The 17,107-nt window shown below is 41.2% G+C and overlaps 1 protein-coding gene across 5 annotated transcripts in view; it reads right to left on the bottom strand.

Moving 5' to 3' along the window:
- Positions 1-13,915, bottom strand: part of LOC143934133 (modulator of macroautophagy TMEM150B-like) — a 65,385-nt gene extending 51,470 nt beyond the window's left edge. The window contains exons 1-2 of one of the 5 annotated variants that reach the window (XM_077457479.1): positions 13,776-13,877; positions 2,707-2,750 (exon numbers count right to left, since the gene is read on the bottom strand). The gene's annotated coding sequence lies outside the window, so the exon portion shown is untranslated. Of the gene's footprint in view, positions 1-2,706; positions 2,751-13,775 lie in introns of all 5 variants that reach the window. The other 4 variants (XM_077457483.1, XM_077457478.1, XM_077457481.1 and 1 more) reach the window with 4 other exon arrangements.
- Between the last annotated feature and the right edge of the window lie 3,192 nt (positions 13,916-17,107).

Genomic DNA, 17,107 nt, shown 5'->3' with positions numbered 1-17,107 from the left:
GCTAAGAATGGCACACAAACGAGTGTCTGCTTCTGTAGGAAAAGCTCAGAATTATACGATCTTAGTATAATCCACAGTAAATATATAGCCAAGGGGCCACAATGTTCATGGGTATGGAGTCAAATAACAGTACATCTTTAAATAAGTAAAGCATAGAATAAAACTCCCTTGCGTAGATCCTATAGCGTCACAGGCATGCACCCGTCAACATAAACAGACAGAAATCACCTGTAAGGAACAGCATATTAGCAATGGTCTATTCCTGTGTCCTGTATTGTTCAATAAAGATAATCCTCTTAGGCTTGTGCAATTAGTTTTGTAACAAATCTAAATTCGGCCGAATTTTGCTTTTTTCGGACATTCGGATGCATCCGAATGTCCGAATAAAAATATAACGAATAACAACGAATACGAAAGAAATATAACGAATGAATTTGAATGAATTTGACATGATTCGGTAATTCTTTAAAGATCTAATGAAACAAAAGGTCAGCTTAAAGTAAATCTTATAGTCCAATCAGCTGATTAATTTTGTGCCGGAGGTTGGATTACTGGCAAAGTGCATTCCTGAGAACTGCGTTAGAAGGGTGTTGTATTGTATTTGAGCCGAGGAGAAGAGACGTTGTCATTGTGTGTGTTAAAAGATTCAATAAACAAATGACTTTCCAAACTACGAATCATTATCACGAATGTCTATACATACATCAATAGCGAATTTCAACGAATAGGAACGAATGAATTAGACACTCTACGAATAATAACCAATTATCCGAAAACTTATTAACGTAACATAACGAATATAACAGAACGAAATTATGTATTTTACGAACTAATTTTTCCGTTGTGCACAAGTCTAAATCCTCTTATAAAACTGAACAGAATATACATCTTTTTTATACTTCAACATAAAATTTCCAACCCTGATCTCTAATTCTCAGAGTGATAGTGTACACCAGGTTATTCACTTTACTGCAACCACATATGCAAGCATAATAACGATAAATCGAATTCTCTGATGCACTGTAGCGAGCATAGACAAGGACACAATGGAGCGCCTCTATTATAGTGCAGAACTCCATGCAATAATGTCCTGTCATGTGTCTTCCCTGCTCCTATTTAATCAAAGCAAATACAAAATACAAACAAAAGTGTTTTTTTTTTTTAACTTTGAACAGGGTGAGGAAGTTTTAAAACCACCATCATCTTTTTTTTGTTTGTTGTCTGCCTATTTGAGTGATTTATTCTTGCTCAGACAGAAAAGGAAAGAAGAAAAAAGCCCCCAAACAGTTTTTTTGATGGTTATCAGACAAAACAGGAAATTAACAGAAATCCTTCCTATGGGGATACAGCATAAAAAACTCTAATAGACTAAATGTATAGGAGTGTATCCCCATGAGGAAGCTTTCCTTTTACTTCCTGTCCAGATAACGGGTGTCAGAACAAAAACATAAAATAATTCCTTTCAACAGAGAAACATTTCCTCAACACAATACAATTAACCATTAAAGAGGAAGTAAACCCTGATAAGTTTACTTCCTCTTTTTTTCCCTGCAAAGGTAAAGCATAATGGACTACTATGCATCGCATAGTAGCCCATTATGTGTCACTTACCTCACACAGGAGCCAGCGAAGTCGCCGCTGTCCCCTGTAGTCCGCCGCATCCATCTTGCTGGTGGCGTCTCGCAGCTGCGCCGCTGTCATTCGGCGAAGCCGCGATGACGTCACTCCCGCGCATGCGCACGGGAGTCGACAAATGCGGCAGCTCCATTCTTGGAACTGCCGCGTTCAGTGTGCCTGCGCGCATGCGCCGTAGACAGCGGTGCCCGTTTTCGGGCAAATATCTCCTAAACCATATAGGTTTAGGAGATATTGCTTGGACCTACAGGTAAGCCTTAATCTAGGCTTACCTGTAGGTCAAAGTGGTTTGTAAGGGTTTACAACCACTTTAATACCTGTCAGAGTTTCTCTTAATGTCCTGAATCTGCTTTAAAATATTCTGTGATAAACCTGAGAAATTCAGACTATATGCATATGATACCTTTGGCTGCCTTTGGGGCCTTCCTACCGATCCTCTTTTGCCTTGTGTGGCCGAAATTACCAGTGAATTGGCAAACAAGATAGGGTGGGCCAAACTTGACTTTTTAAAGGAGTTTTAAACCTTAGTCATGAAGTATGAACAAAGCATATTCCTATAGCATGTGCTTGTCTCAATTGAGAGCACAAAGTGTCATTTCTGCCTGCTGCTTCATTCCTCTGTAATCAGCATGAATTACTTCTGACAAGTTTTCCTGACACCAAGAGAAAAAAGGTGACAGGGGAGGGACCTCCAGCTGATTGAAAGCCTCAGCTCTGTTCCTGTGTGCTGTGTGGAGAGGGTGTGTCTCTTTCCACCAATCAGCTCTCAGAGCTCTCCTCACTGAGCTTTGCAGAGTGTAACTTAAGTTTTTTTTTCTGAACTCTCTGACAAACTTATAAATTCAGCACAGCAGGCACAACTTATGTAGGATGATTTGTTTCATCTCTATGTATCACCTGAGGCCAGTAACTTCACTGGGTATGTTAGGGATTACAAACACTTTAAAGTTTTTGACACATACTTTTTTTTATTTGTTTTACTAAGTTAACTTCTAATTATGTATTTTCTTTTTACTGTGTGGTTAATTTTCATTGTCAAGATTTGTTATTGTATTGTCTCATGCACCTCACTGTAAATCAGGCCTTGCTTACCGTGATCTCCATTCCCACCATCACTGGAAAAGAAGACCAGGGAGAATATTAGGGTGAACTTCTATTCTGTTAATTAACCACTTAGCAAACTTAGCAAATTCACTGCTACAGGGCGGCTGTTCTGTACGATAACAAGTGTATATATACGTGATTCTGCACCTTCCTAGGGGGGTGCGCCACTTCTGCTATGATTAGTCATAAATGAATGAATGAGATATTTGTATAGCGCACAACGCAAACTGAATCGCCTCAAGATGCAGTCATAGCAGAAGCCACATATGCTGACCAATGGATGTCCACTGGCACCCCCCAATCGACACACAGGACAAAGGTCTGCATACAGTGCTTTGAAAAAGTATTCACACCCCTTGAAATTTTCCACATTTTGTCATGTTACAACTAAAAATGTAAAGGTCTTTTACTGGGATTTAATGTGATAGACCAACACAAAGTGACACATAATTGTAATGTGGAAAGAAAATGATAAATGGTTTCCAACATTTTTTTACAAATAAATATGTGAAAAGTGTGGGGTGCATTTGTATTCAGCCCCCCTAAGTCAATACTTTGTTGAACCACCTTTCACTGCAATTACAGTTGCAAGTGTTTTTGGGGATGTCTCTATTAGATTTGCACATCTAGAGAGTGACATTTCTGCTCATTCTTATTTGCAAAATAGCTCAAGCTCTGTCAGATTGGATGGAGAGTGTCTGTGAACATCAGTTTTCAAGTCTTGCTACAGATTCTCAATCGAATTTAGGTCTGGACTTTGATTGGGCCATTCTAACACATGAATATGCTTTGATCTAAACCATTACATTGTAGCTCTGGCTGTATGTTTTGGGTTGGTGTCCTGCTGGAAGGTGAACCTCTGCCCCAGTCTCAAGTCTTTTGTAGACTCTTCCCATCAACCCTGACCAGCTTTCCTGTCCCTGTTAAAGAAAAACATCCCCACAACATTCTGCCACCACCATGTTTCACAATGGGGATGGTGTGTTCAGGGTGATGAGGAGTGTTAGATTTCCACCACACATAGTGTTTTGCTTTTATGCCAAAAAGTTCAATTTTGGTCTCATCTGACCTTCTTACATATTTGTTGTGTCCCCCATATAGCTTCTCGCAAACTGAAAACAGGACTTCTTATAACTTTCTTTTACTAATGGCTTTCTTCTTGCCACTCTCCTATAAAGGCCAGATTTGTGGAGTGCACAACTAATAGTTGTCCTGTGGACAGATTCTCCAACCTGAGCTGTGGATCTCTGTAGCTCCTCCAGAGTTACCATGGGCCTCTCGGCTGCTTCTCTGATTAACCACTTGACCACTGGGCACTTAAACACCCTTAATAACCAGACCAATTTTCAGCTTTCGGTGCTCTCACATTTTGAATGACAATTACTCAGTCATGCAACACTGGACCTATATGAAATTTTAGTCCTTTTTTTCACACAAATGGAGCTTTCTTTTGGTGGTATTTAATCACTGCTGGGTTTTTTATTTTTTGTGCTATAAAAGAAAAAATACAGAAAATTCTGTAAAAAAATGAATTTTTCTTTGTTTCTGTTATAAAATTTAGCAGATTAGTAATTTTTTCTTCATAAATTTTGGCCAAAATTTATACTACTACATATCTTTGGTAAAAATAAGTACAAATTGGTGGATATTATTTGGTCTTTGTGAAAGTTATAGAGTCCACAAGCTATGGTGCCAATATCTGAAAATTGATCACACCTGAAGTACTGACGGCCTATTTGAATTCTTGAGACCCTTAACATGCCAGAAAAGTACAAATACCCCCCAAATGACCCCTTTTTGGAAAGAAGACATTCCAAGGTATTTAGTAAGAGGCATGATGAGTTTTTTGAAGTTGTCATTTTTTCCCACAATTCTTTGCAAAATCAAGATTTTTTTACTTTTTTTTTCACAAAATTGTCATATTATCAGTTTATTTCTCATACAGCATATGCATACCACAAATTACACCCCAAAACACATTCTGCTATTACTCCAGAGTACGGCGATACCACATGTGTGAGACTTTTACACAGTGTGGCCACATACAGAGGCCCAACATGCAGGGAGCGCCATCAGGCATTCTGGAGCACCCAGGACAATTCTGACATTTCTCTCCTACATGTAAAAATCATCATTTATTTGCTAGAAAATTACATAGAATCCCAAAACATTATATATGTTTTTTTAGCATGCACCCTGGAGAATACAATGGTGGTCGTTGCAACTTTTTATCTCGCACGGTATTTGCGCAGCAATTTTTCGAATGCTTTTTTTTGGGAAAAAAAACTGTTTTGTGCTTAAAAAAAAAACACAGTAAAGTTAGCCCAATTTTTGCATAATGTGAAAGATGAAGTTACATCAAGTAAATTGATACCTAACATGTCACTCTTCAAAATTGCACAGGCTCCTGGAATGACGCCAAACGTCGCTACTTAAAAATCCCCATAGGCGACGATTTAATTTTTTTTTTACTGGTTATATGTTTTGAGTTACAGAGGAGGTCTAGGGCTAGAATTATTGCTCTCGCTCTAACGTTCGCAGCAATACCTCACATGTGTGGTTTGAACACCGTTTTCATATGTGGGCGGGACTTACGTATGCGTTCGCTTCTGCATGCGAGCACATGGAGACAGGGGCGCTTTAAAAAAAAAAAATGTATTGTTCATTTTACTTTATTTATTTTAGTTTGACATTTTTTTCCCCAAAAATAAATTTTTGGATCACTTTTATTCCTATTACAAGGAATGTAAACATCCCTTGTAATAGGAATATGGCATGACATATGGGGTCAATAACACCTCTAAGCTGGGAAGCCTGAAAAAAAAAAAAAGATTCTGGATTTGATCGTATTGGCGAGTCGGTAGAAGCACCGGAGGGCGGCGGGAGGGGGGGGTGTCTATGGCTGGGTATTGCAGGGTATCACCGACTATGGCTGGGTATGGCTGGGTATCTCAGAGTATGGCTGGGTATCTCAGAGTATGGCGTTGCAGAATATTGCGTTGCAGAGCATTGCAGGATATTGGAGGGTGTTGCAGAGCATTGCAGAGTGTTGCAAAGCATTTCAGAGTGTTGCAGGGTATTGGCGGGTGTTGCAGAGCATTGCAGGGTATTGCAGAGTGTTGCAGGGTGTTGCAGGGTATTGCAGAGTATTGCAGGGTATTGCAGAGTATTGCAGGGTATTGCAGAGTATTGCAGGGTATTGCAGGGTAATGCAGAGTATTGCAGGGTATTGCAGAGTATTGCAGAGTAATATAAGAGGCGGCAACCCATTGTGAGAGTGACATGGAGGCATTGGAGGACGTTCCTGGGCCATCTACAAGTGTTTCTGTATATATATTATATACTCGTTCAAACAGAAACTGGTGGACTGGTGATAGCGATCACTGATCAGACAGGTAACAAGATTCTATAACAAGATTCTATAATAATAAATCCCCCCCACAACACAGGCAGCCTCTGAGGCTATGACAACAACACTAGCAGCAACACTAGTATCACTATAAGGTTCTCACACTAACACAATAGCAGCAGATTATTAGGAAAAAGCTAAGTTGAACTGTAGCTTGCTTCACTATTATTCTGATGCTGTGCTTATGCTTAATAATAATTTGGGTTCTCTGACAAGTGACAATTCAAACAGACCAGTTAAGATTGACTGTCTTCTGAAATGATTCAGTGTGTGTGTCTCTCTCTGCTAGCAATCGTAAGTGAAAGTAAGTTGGCTGTACGTGTGTACTTAGTTCTAGCTATTTTACTGCTCCTCCTCTTTGGTTACAATCAGCCAATAACATTCATCATTATCATTATTTTTATTTTACTTCCCCCACCCAATTCCAGAATCTTTTCTCTCTGTCGAATCTTTTCTCTCTATGTCGAATATTTTCTCTCTTTCTAATCTTTTCTCTATATAATCCTGGACTAATAGAGGTAAGGTTAGGCACATTTGACCACAGGTTCAATAGACACAGATTGTTATTGTAAGAGTCACGTTGAATCTCCTATTCTATATCGAAATGTTGTAACAACGATAACGAAAATAAAGCATTTATTTATGTCGGATCTTTATTTTTTCGGATTCTGCGACGAAAATGCATTCGGACGAAAACGAATGCACATGTCTACTAAAATCTAGTATATAGTCCCTTATCATCCCCTCCAAGAGTTTACGTACTATTAATGTTAGGCTAACTGGTCTGTAGTTCTCAGGGATGTATTTTGGGCCCTTTTTAAATATTGGTGCTACATTGGCTTTTGTCCAATCAACTGGTACCATGCCAATCAGTAGACTGTCAGTAAAAATTAGGAACAATGGTCTGGCAATTACTTGACCAAGTTCCCTAAGCACCCTCGAATGCAAGCCATCTGGTCCCGGTGATTTATTAATGGTAAGTTTCCCAAGTCTAATTTTAATTCTGTCCTCTGTTAACCATGGAGGTGCTTCCTGTGACGTGTCATGAGGATAAACACTGTAGTTTTGGTTACCAAAGCCCCCCGATTCCCTAGTGAAGACTGCGGAGAAAAATAAATTCAATACCTTCGCCAGCTCCCCATCCTTTGTAACCATCCTTTGTAACCCGATGTCCTTCCTCATAATTATGGGGACAATATGGTCTGTCCTCCCTTGTTTACTGTTTACATACTTAAATAATTTCTTGGGGGTTTTTTTTGCTCTCCTCCACTATGTGTCTTTCATTTTCTGTCTTAGCCGTCCTTATTGCACCCTTACATTTCTTGTTGCATTCTTTATAAAGTCTGAATGCTGATGATGATCCCTCAACCTTGTATTTTTTGAAGGCCTTCAACTTTGCTTTTTTAGTATGCATTTTTATATTGGAGTTAAGCCATCCAGGACTTTTGTTTGCTCTTTTAAATTTATTACCCAATGGGATGCATTGGCTAATGCCCTTATTTAACCACTACAATACAGGGCACTTTCGCCCCCTTCCTTCCCAGCCCAATTTTCAGCTTTCATCTCTCTCGCACTTTCAATGACAATCATGCGGTCATGCTACCCTGTACCCAAATTAAATTTTTTATCATTTTTATCATTTTGTTTGCACAAATAGAGCTTTATTTTGGTGGTATCCATGCACGACTCCGTTTTCCTTTTTATATATGTATATATATATATATATATATATATATATATATATATATATATATAAGCAAAAAAAGAGTAGAAATTTGGAAAAAAAAAAAGATTTTCTTCTTTCTATTTTAAAAGGAATCCAATAAAATTGAATTTTGTCATACATTTAACCCAAAATGTATTCTGCTACATGTTTTTGGTAAAAAAAAATCCGTTAAGTGTATAATAATTGGTTTGTGTGATCACAGACATATGTGCTCAAATGATCATGTACAGATGTGTGCAGGTGATCACGGACATATGTGTGCAGATAATCATTGGGACATGTAATTTTAGTGGGACATATGTGGGAGACATGTGTTTTTATTATTTGGGGACATGTGTGGGGACATGTGTGTTTTACACTCGACTGGTGCTCAGTGAGTAAAAAGCTGTAAAAAACAGCTCATATTCACTGATCACCAGCCAGCTGCAGCGATCTGCTCTCCTCTCCTCAGCAGCGACTTCCGCGTGAAGAGAGGAGAGCCGATTGCCTAGCAACCAGCTGTTTGTTTACATCACACACGGCCGCCATGTGATCAGGAGGGACAATCACAGAGCCCTCCTGCCGCTCCGAGATGCGCCGTGTCCGGGTGACACAAGTGCATCGGAATCACGCTGCTGGGCGGGCACACGCGCGCGTGATCCCCCTCCTTCTGAAGGACGTTCCTGAACATCCAGTCCATCCAGCCTTGTTCTTTGTTCCTAAGATTTTATCCCAATTTATGCTTTCTAGAAAGGTTCGTAGTTTAGGGAAGTTAGCTCTTATGAAATTCAGTCTTTGTATTCCCCTTATGTTTCCTATTTGTGTGATTTATACTGAAACCAATTGACCTGTGATCGCTGTTACCTAAATTTGCCCGTATTTCCACATCCATTAACAGGTGTGTATTGTTGGTAATCAGTAGATCCAGTAACGCTTTATTTCTAGTTGGTGCGTCTACCATCTGACCTATAAAATTGTCCTGCAAGACATTTAGGAGCTGGCGAGCCTAAGGCCGCGTACACACGGGCGGACTGTCTGGCCAACTAAGTCCGTCAGACAATCCGACAGACAGTCCGTCCTACTTTTGAATGAACGGACTTGACCACACACGATGAACAGACAGTCCGCTGAAAGCTTGCGCGATGACGTGTACAGCACGTACGACGGGACTAGAAATACAACGTCCAATACACTGCAATGCAACCTTCGGCCGTGTAAATCCTTTCTGAGCATGCGCTATACTTAGTCCGTCCAACTTGCCTACACGCGAGCGGACTGTCCGCTGAAACCAAAGTTGGACGGACAATATTACGGAAATTCCGAAAGACTTAGTACGCCAGACTGTCCGCTGAAAAAGTCCGCTGAAGCCCACACACGAGCGGACTGTCCGCTGAAACACGTTTCAGCGGACCAAGTCCGTCAGACAGTCCGCCCGTGTGTACGCGGCCTTAGATGAATGCGCCCTCCGCCCAGTCTATGTCAGGATAGTTAAAATCCCCCATTATGATAACACTTGCCATCCTTGCTGCTAATCCAAATTGTGATAGGAGATCTGTCTCCCCTTCCTCCCTCAGGTTAAGGGGCCTCTATAGCATACTCCCATTATTATTTTCCCCTTAGCTTCAACCCTTTGGAGCTTTACCCATAAGGATTCCTCCTCCCTAGCTCCCTTAGTGATGTCATCTCTCACATTCACTTGTACATTATTCCTGATATATAGGCATACCCGTCCCCCTTTTTTACCCTCTCTATCCTTGCTTTAAAGGGTATACCCTTGAATGTTTGCCAGCCAATCATGAGATCTGTTAAACCAGGTCTCTGAAATTCCCACAAAATCAAAATCTTCCTTGTACAACAGTATCTCTAGTTCACCCATCTTGTTTGCCAGGCTCCTGGCATTTGTGAACATGTCATGTAGGTCGCATATTATCCTCTTATTGGGTGTTCTGAGATTGCAACTAGGACTTGCTACTATACTTACCTTGGGTTTATGTGCTTTGGTCAACCTACCACTAATGCCCCCAATACTACCCTCTGGAATATGTTCTGCTCTGACTATCTCTACCTCTGGTCCCTCCCCTCCATCGACTAGTTTAAAAACCCCTCTAACTTTTTGGCCATCTTCATTTCCAGCTGAGCTGCACCCTCCTCATTTAGGTGCAGTCCGTCCCTTCTATAGCACTGGTTATCGACTGAGAAGTCAGCCCAGTCCTCCAGGAACCCAAACCCCTCCTTACTACACCAGCTCTTCAGCCACTTGTTTACTTCCCTAATCTCCCTCTGCCTGTATTCCTGAGAATACTACCTTGGAGGTCCTTTTCCTCAATTTAGCTCCCAAGTCCCTAAAATCATTCTTTAGGACACGCCATCTGCCTCTGATCTTGTCATTGGTGCCAACATGCACCATGACAGCTGGGTCTTCCCCAGCCCCTCCCAGTAATCTGTCCACCAGATTCATTATGTGCCAAACCCGAGCGCCCAGTTGACAATATACTGTTTAGCGCTTCAGGTTTTTGTTACAGATTGGCCTCTCTGTCCTTCTAAGAATTGAGTCCCCTACCACCAGAATCTGTCTTTCCTTTCCCTTCGCTTACCCCCCACTGGAGGAGTTCTTCCATCGGCAGCTAGGAGAGTCCCTCAGCTCCAGCAGTGCTGGTCCCTGACTGGTTTCACCAATGTCACGCAATGGAGCATACTTAAGGAAAGAATCTCCTTCACTTCCTATAGTAAAAGCACCACACACAGTACAAACAAAACACAGGCTGGGCACACATTTAACCCTTTGATTGCCCTAGAGGTTTAACCCCTTTCCAGCCAGTATCATAAGCACAGTGACAGTGCATATTTTTAGCACTGATCACTGTATTAGTGTCACTAGTTTAAAAGTGTCAGTTAGTGTCCGACTGTCTGCTGTAATATTGCAGTCCCACTATACAATAAGTTGCCGATCGCTGCTATTACTAGTATGAAAAAAAAATCAATTATATATATATATATATATATATATATATATATATATATATATATATATATACCATATTTTGTAGACTTTATAACTTTTGCACAAACCAATTAATATACGCTTATTGGGATTTTTTTTACCAAAAATATGTAGCAGAATACATATTGGCCTAAACTTTAAAAAAAAATATTGGTCTTTTTTTGTTTATAGTGCAAAAAAATAAACAAATTCATTGGTGATCAAATATCACCAAAAGAAAGCTCTATTTGTGTGTGTGTGTGTGTGTGGGGGGGGGTTATTTGGCATAGCGTTGCATGACCGCGCAATTGTCAGTTAAAGTAATAAAGTGCCGTATTACAAAAAATTGTCTGATCATGAAGGGGGGTAAATCTTCCAAAGTTCAAGTGGTAATATTGAATCTGTTGGACAGCTAAGTTGACAATCATCCTATTACATCCTCCTTGTGTCTCCTCTGTAATAAAGGGAACCACTATAACTAAAATCAATCCCTTATGATATCTTGTGGTATGCAAGCCCAAGCAGGTAATATGGCCTGAGCTCTCAATGCCTAACAAGTTCCCTGATCAAACATAGTAGCACAAAAAACTAGATCACAGCTCCTGAAGGAGAAGGGGATACAAATAAATAGGTGTGAATGGAGAATTTCTGTTTACATATTTACGTTTTGCATGATTGGTACATCACAACCGAAGAATTATAGAAAGCTTAGCTGGAGAAAGGACTCATTAGGCTACTCTGGCACTGCCCGAGGGCCCCGGGCCACTAGGGGGCCCCATCAGGGTTGCCAGCCTCAGTAAAACCAGGGACAGTATGTAGAAATCTGTGTTTTTTTTTTACATCTGTCTCTGAAATGTCCCTTACCGACATCCTTTTGGTCTAAAAATCCTGAAATTATAGCTGCCCCAACTCTCCAGTACCTTCTCAGACAATAGAAACATGTCTGTGTATACTGTGTGTACATGTATGTGTATACTGTGTGATTGTATACTGTGTGTGTATACTGTGTTGCCCCATAATCTCTGATTGCCTGGAGGCCCCACAATCTCCTATTGCCCGGGGGCCCCATGAGTTGTCAGTCCACCCCTGTTCACAGTAGTGGTGGGGGGGCAGTAAAACCCTGCAATTGAGCTACGCTTTTACGGCCCCCAATCGCTACCACGTTTAGCTGCAGAGGCAGTGACAAGGGTTGTATATATGCCACAGCTGCAGCAGAAATTATATCCCGTTGCTTTCGGTGGGTGTGGTGCCCATTCAAGTGAATGGGACTACTCTGCAAGTGTCCCACAACCATGTGCAATGTCCACAGTTGTGAAGTGCCAGTTTTAGGTTCAAGGGGTTAAAGCAGGCAGTGAGGAGGAGATACAACCACTCCTCACCATCAGTCAAATGCACAATCTAAACTTAATCGTTCTTCAGAGAGTAAAGTTGGTGTGAATGAACCCCAAAACATCCTGAAGACTGTAAGACTGTAAGTCACTCTATATCAGTCTGATACTGCTGGGAATAACACCTTGTACTCAGTTCTAAGGCAATTCCAATCACAAATGAAAAAGATCATCATGTTAAAATCTGGAATGCTTCATTTATGGATCTTTAGTTATCTGACAATTTATGTATGGCAATGTTTGTTTTGGGGTTATCAGTCATTTTAATAGTATATTGTGTACATGAATACTCCTTAAACATTTTATAGATGAAGTACATAATAACATAGTTCTGTAAGGAGTCATGGTAATTGAGCAAGCACATCAACACTATTATAGTACACCAATTGGCATTACAGTTTACACCCATAACTATTTTTTCTAATCTGGGGGAGGAAGATCAATCCTATTTATTGGTGAAAAAATGTGTAATACTGCGTACACACGATCAAACTCGAGTCCTCAGGACAATCCGCCCGTGTGTGGGCTCCGGCGGACTTTTTTTACCCAAAAGTCCGGAGAACTTATAAAGTAGTTTTGACTCAAAAATTGTCCACCAGACTCGCAGTCCGGCGGACAATATGGCCGTGTGTGTGCTAGTCCGCCCTACTTTTGAAATGAATGGACTTTTCCCGCACGGAGAAAAGTCTGTTCATTTTGAGCGTGACTCCAGGTAGTAAGGTAGGAAGTCAATGTCGCTGGCCCCATCCCCTGGTATGGACTTAAAGGGGAAGCCCTACGCCGAAAAAACGTACATACATACACACACCCACGTGTATATATATATATATATATATATATATATATATAGACACACACACACACCATAGTTTGTAGAGGCGCTATAACTTTAATGTAAACCAGTCAATAAACACTTATTGGGATTTTTTTTTTATCAAAAAGGTGTAGCAGAATACATTTTGTCAAAATTTATGAAGAAATTCGTTTTTTTTCATTGGATGTTTTATGGCAAAAATTTTAAAATATAGTTTTTTTTTTTGTTTTTTTTTTCAAAATCGTCTGCCTTGTTTGTGTATATATCACAATTAAAAAAAAAAAAAAAACCCAATGGTGATCAAATATCACCCAAAAATCTCTATTTGTGTGAAAAATAAATGTCATAAAGTTTGTTTGGGTACAGCATTGCATGACCGTGCAATTACCAGTTAAAGTAGCACAGTGTACAATAGCAAAAAATAGCCTGGTCACGAAGGAGGTAAAATCTTCCTAAGCTTAAAATATAACTAAAGGAAAAACTTTATTTTTAGTTTTGGACAGAGTAGAAAGGGATTAGAACACCTGTCAGGTTTTATTACTGTCTGTGCACCCCAATACAATATGCATGCTCAGGTAAGTTCCTCTTCACTTGGCTAATTTATAATAAACTTTGGACTTTGCCTAATGTTCTCAATTTCAAGTGTAGTATACAATAATGTGCTTTTGCTGAAAGAATGAGGACATTTCATGAGAAGAGACATCACATAATTTCTGCTTCAGTTTGCTGATCTGGCTTACCTCCTGTTTTCCTGTTTATATACCTGGAGAAGCTACAACGCACCTTTTGTTCCTTGCGTCTCTTCTGTCATCCACGCAATGACCGACCTTCATTACAATGAGTCTAAATGAGTGTTCACGTTGCTGTTGGACTTATAATGTTGGGTCACACCCACCAGATGACATAAACAGAGGTGAAAAGTCCACAAGAGTTACAAACTTGCTGCAGGTTGTCATTACAGGTAACACAGGGTCATGACTATGTTCAATGTCAACCACGTCTATAATCAGTGCAGTTAAAGGAAGTCCAATATTCCAGGTTATGAATACTCGTTATTTAATGATACTATAGATTTTTTATGAAGTGAGCAGTATTTAATCAGAATTGTTGGGCAGCGGTTAGGCCACAGGCTATTATTATTATTTCTTAAGAATTGATGCATGGAAGGATTTCCCACCAAAGAAATATAGGGCAGCTTGATGTCAAAGGCAGAAACTGAATGTTTTCATAGGAATTTTTTATTGAGAATAAAATACAGTATTTAGAGCAAGCAGCCTAAACAAAGTTGAACTGCATGTGTTTTAACTGTTTTAGCTGCCAAGAGATTTGTAAGTTCTTTTTATCCGATCTTGTGATACAGGTACTCCTGCCAGACTCACAGCCAGGTCATCTGACTCTGACCTCTTTGCAGATTACAATCAGATGAGCAATGCAGCCTGAATAGAACATGCCCTAGCCTGTGACTGGACAATGAAGGAGCAAAATTACCCTGATGAGGTCACCATGCTGCTTCCTGTTACTTTAAAGTGGTTGTAAAGCCAGAAGTTTTTTTATTTACCTTAATACATTGTATACATTAGGTAAAAAAAAAAAAACGTCTGTGACATAGGATTGCCCCCCCCCAGCATACCTTACCTTACCGCTTACCTGAGCTCAAACTTGATCCAGCGCTGTGCACGAGAACAGAAGCTCTCCCAGTCCTGTGCCTCTTCACTGGGCAGATTGATAGCAGCAGGGGCTATTGTCAATCAAACTCTGGGGCGAGGGAGCACGGGGTGGGGCCAAGCCACCCTGTCTGTGAGATGCAGACAGGGCAGCTCAGCAGCAAGCTCATACGAGTGCCCCCATAAAAATGGGCTTTCTTTTGGGGCACTTGCTGAAGAGGAGGAGCCAAGCGTGCCAGAGGGGGCCCCAAGAAGAGAAGCAGGGCTACTCTGTGCAAAACAATTGCACAGAGACAATAAGCATAACGTTTATTTTTTTATTTTAAAAATTTAGTCTAAGGTCTAATACCACTTTAAAGAGGAAATAAACCCTGATGAGTTTACTTCCTCTTTCATTCCCTGCAAAGGCAAATCATAATGGACTACTATGCATTGCATAGTAGCCCATTATGTGTCACTTACCTGACACAGGAGCCAGCGAAGTCACCGCTGTCCCCTGTAGTCCGCCGCATCCATCTTCTCGGTGGGTCTCGCAGCTTCGCTGCTGTCATTCGGCGAAGCATGCGCACGGGAGCCGAGACGCGCGGCATTGCGTGGCATCTTCGTTATTGAGGATGCCACGCTCAGTGCGCCTGCGCGCCGCTGTCTACGGTGCCCGTCTTCGGGCAAATATCTCCTAAACCGTATAGGTTTGGGAGATATTTCTTGGACCTACAGGTAAGCCTTAATCTAGGCTTACCTGTAGGTCAAAGTGGTTTGTAAGGGTTTACAACCACTTTAAACATTTCCCAACATTAGAACGCCCATGGTTGTCCTTGGGTTGAAGTGGTTATACCGGGAGGATGCCTGCAGCTACAGGAATAATTCCAGTATCAAAATTTGCCACCAGCGACTCCCTGTAAAGTAGAAGTGATTGAGTGGCTGAACACCCCACCACCACTGCCGCCTTTCCTGGGCTCTCCCATATGTTCTTCTCTGTGACCCCAGAAACTGGCTCTTTGTTCGCCTGCCCGTTCGTGGCCAGGAAAGCAGCCAATCAGACCAATCTGTCTCTAATTGGCTGCATTGGAGGCCAGAGGAAACATCCGTAAAAAGGATCTGTCACTGCCCATGCTGTCACAAGCGATGTTGTTCATCCCTTGTGATAGCAAAGTTAATTTAAAAAAAATAACAGTAAAAAAACTGTAAAAGTTTTAGATAAAATAAATAGTAATAATAAAAAAATTAAAGCGCCCCTGTCTCCTCATGCTTATGCACAAATGCAAACACATACGTAAGTCCTGTATGCATATGTAAAGGTGATCGCATCACGCTTGTGCGGTATCGTCGCAAATGTCAGAGCGAGAGCAATAATTGCAGCTGCCGGTTCGCTTGATCAAATACCTGTTTGTTCAGCCATTCACACAGGATTCTCCATGGATTGTATATAGTGCCCTCATAGTATTTCCCAGCTGGTTGAATGTTCTTAGACTATAGAGTTAGGCTATTTTCTCTATTGGTGAATAATAACTGTAAAGAAAGGCATTCTGTGCACAGGCTAAAACAGATTCCATCTCGTGCTCGTAAGAATTGGGCATTGGCTAATACATATGCACGTGCACACGAGCCACGGCGCATTCTCATGTGCAACGGCACACACGTGCACCTGTGACAAATGTTGGTGCCAACCGGTCTATTTAAACTCAGCCAGGGCTCAGGTTCAGTGCTGCTTTGTCTTTCAACCATCTGTGTATCCTGTGTCCCTGTTATCCTGTATCCTGATTCCAGTTACTGACCCAACTTGTCTGACCACTCTCTGAATTCCATCTGCACTGACCCCCACTTGTCTTTGACCTCCACTTCTGTCTGCTCCATTGGCTTCTATTGCATGGATTGGCTTCTGACCTGGCTTGTATCCAGACCAGGCTATTGTCTGCTCTTCTGTACCTGATCTGTCCTGCCAGTGTATGACCCGGCTTGCCTGACTCTGCTTCCGGACACATCCTGCTGTGCCTGCTATTCTTCAGTCTGCAACCAGTGCATGCCTTGTCTGCCTGCTGTATCCAGTACAAGCCTGCTTCAGTCTGCTCACCTGCTTACCTGCTTGTTGGAGCCATTTGAATTCCCCTGCCCTGCTGCTAGCAAGACTTACAGGCACTTGTGCCACTTTGCACTCCTGCGCCTCCTTTCTACACTATCAGGGTCCCGAGTCAGATGTGTAAGAGAGGCCTTCCTCATCGTATCAGGCTCTGCTACCAGGTAAGTGATAACTCTCATGGCTGAATGTTCTTAAGTCTGTTTTTCTCTTATGCTGCGTACATACGAGCGGACTTTTCAACAGCAAAGGTCCGACAGAATGAATCCGTCTGACAATTTGACCGTGTGTAGGCTTCATCGGACCTTTGCTGTCTAAAAATCAGATGAACTTT

Source organism: Lithobates pipiens, unplaced genomic scaffold (assembly GCF_037356315.1).
Source record: "Lithobates pipiens isolate NorthernLeopardFrog02 unplaced genomic scaffold, aLitPip1_a1.2 Scaffold_27, whole genome shotgun sequence".
NCBI classification, from domain to species: domain Eukaryota; kingdom Metazoa; phylum Chordata; class Amphibia; order Anura; family Ranidae; genus Lithobates; species Lithobates pipiens.
This window is presented reverse-complemented; position numbering and strand designations above follow the sequence as displayed.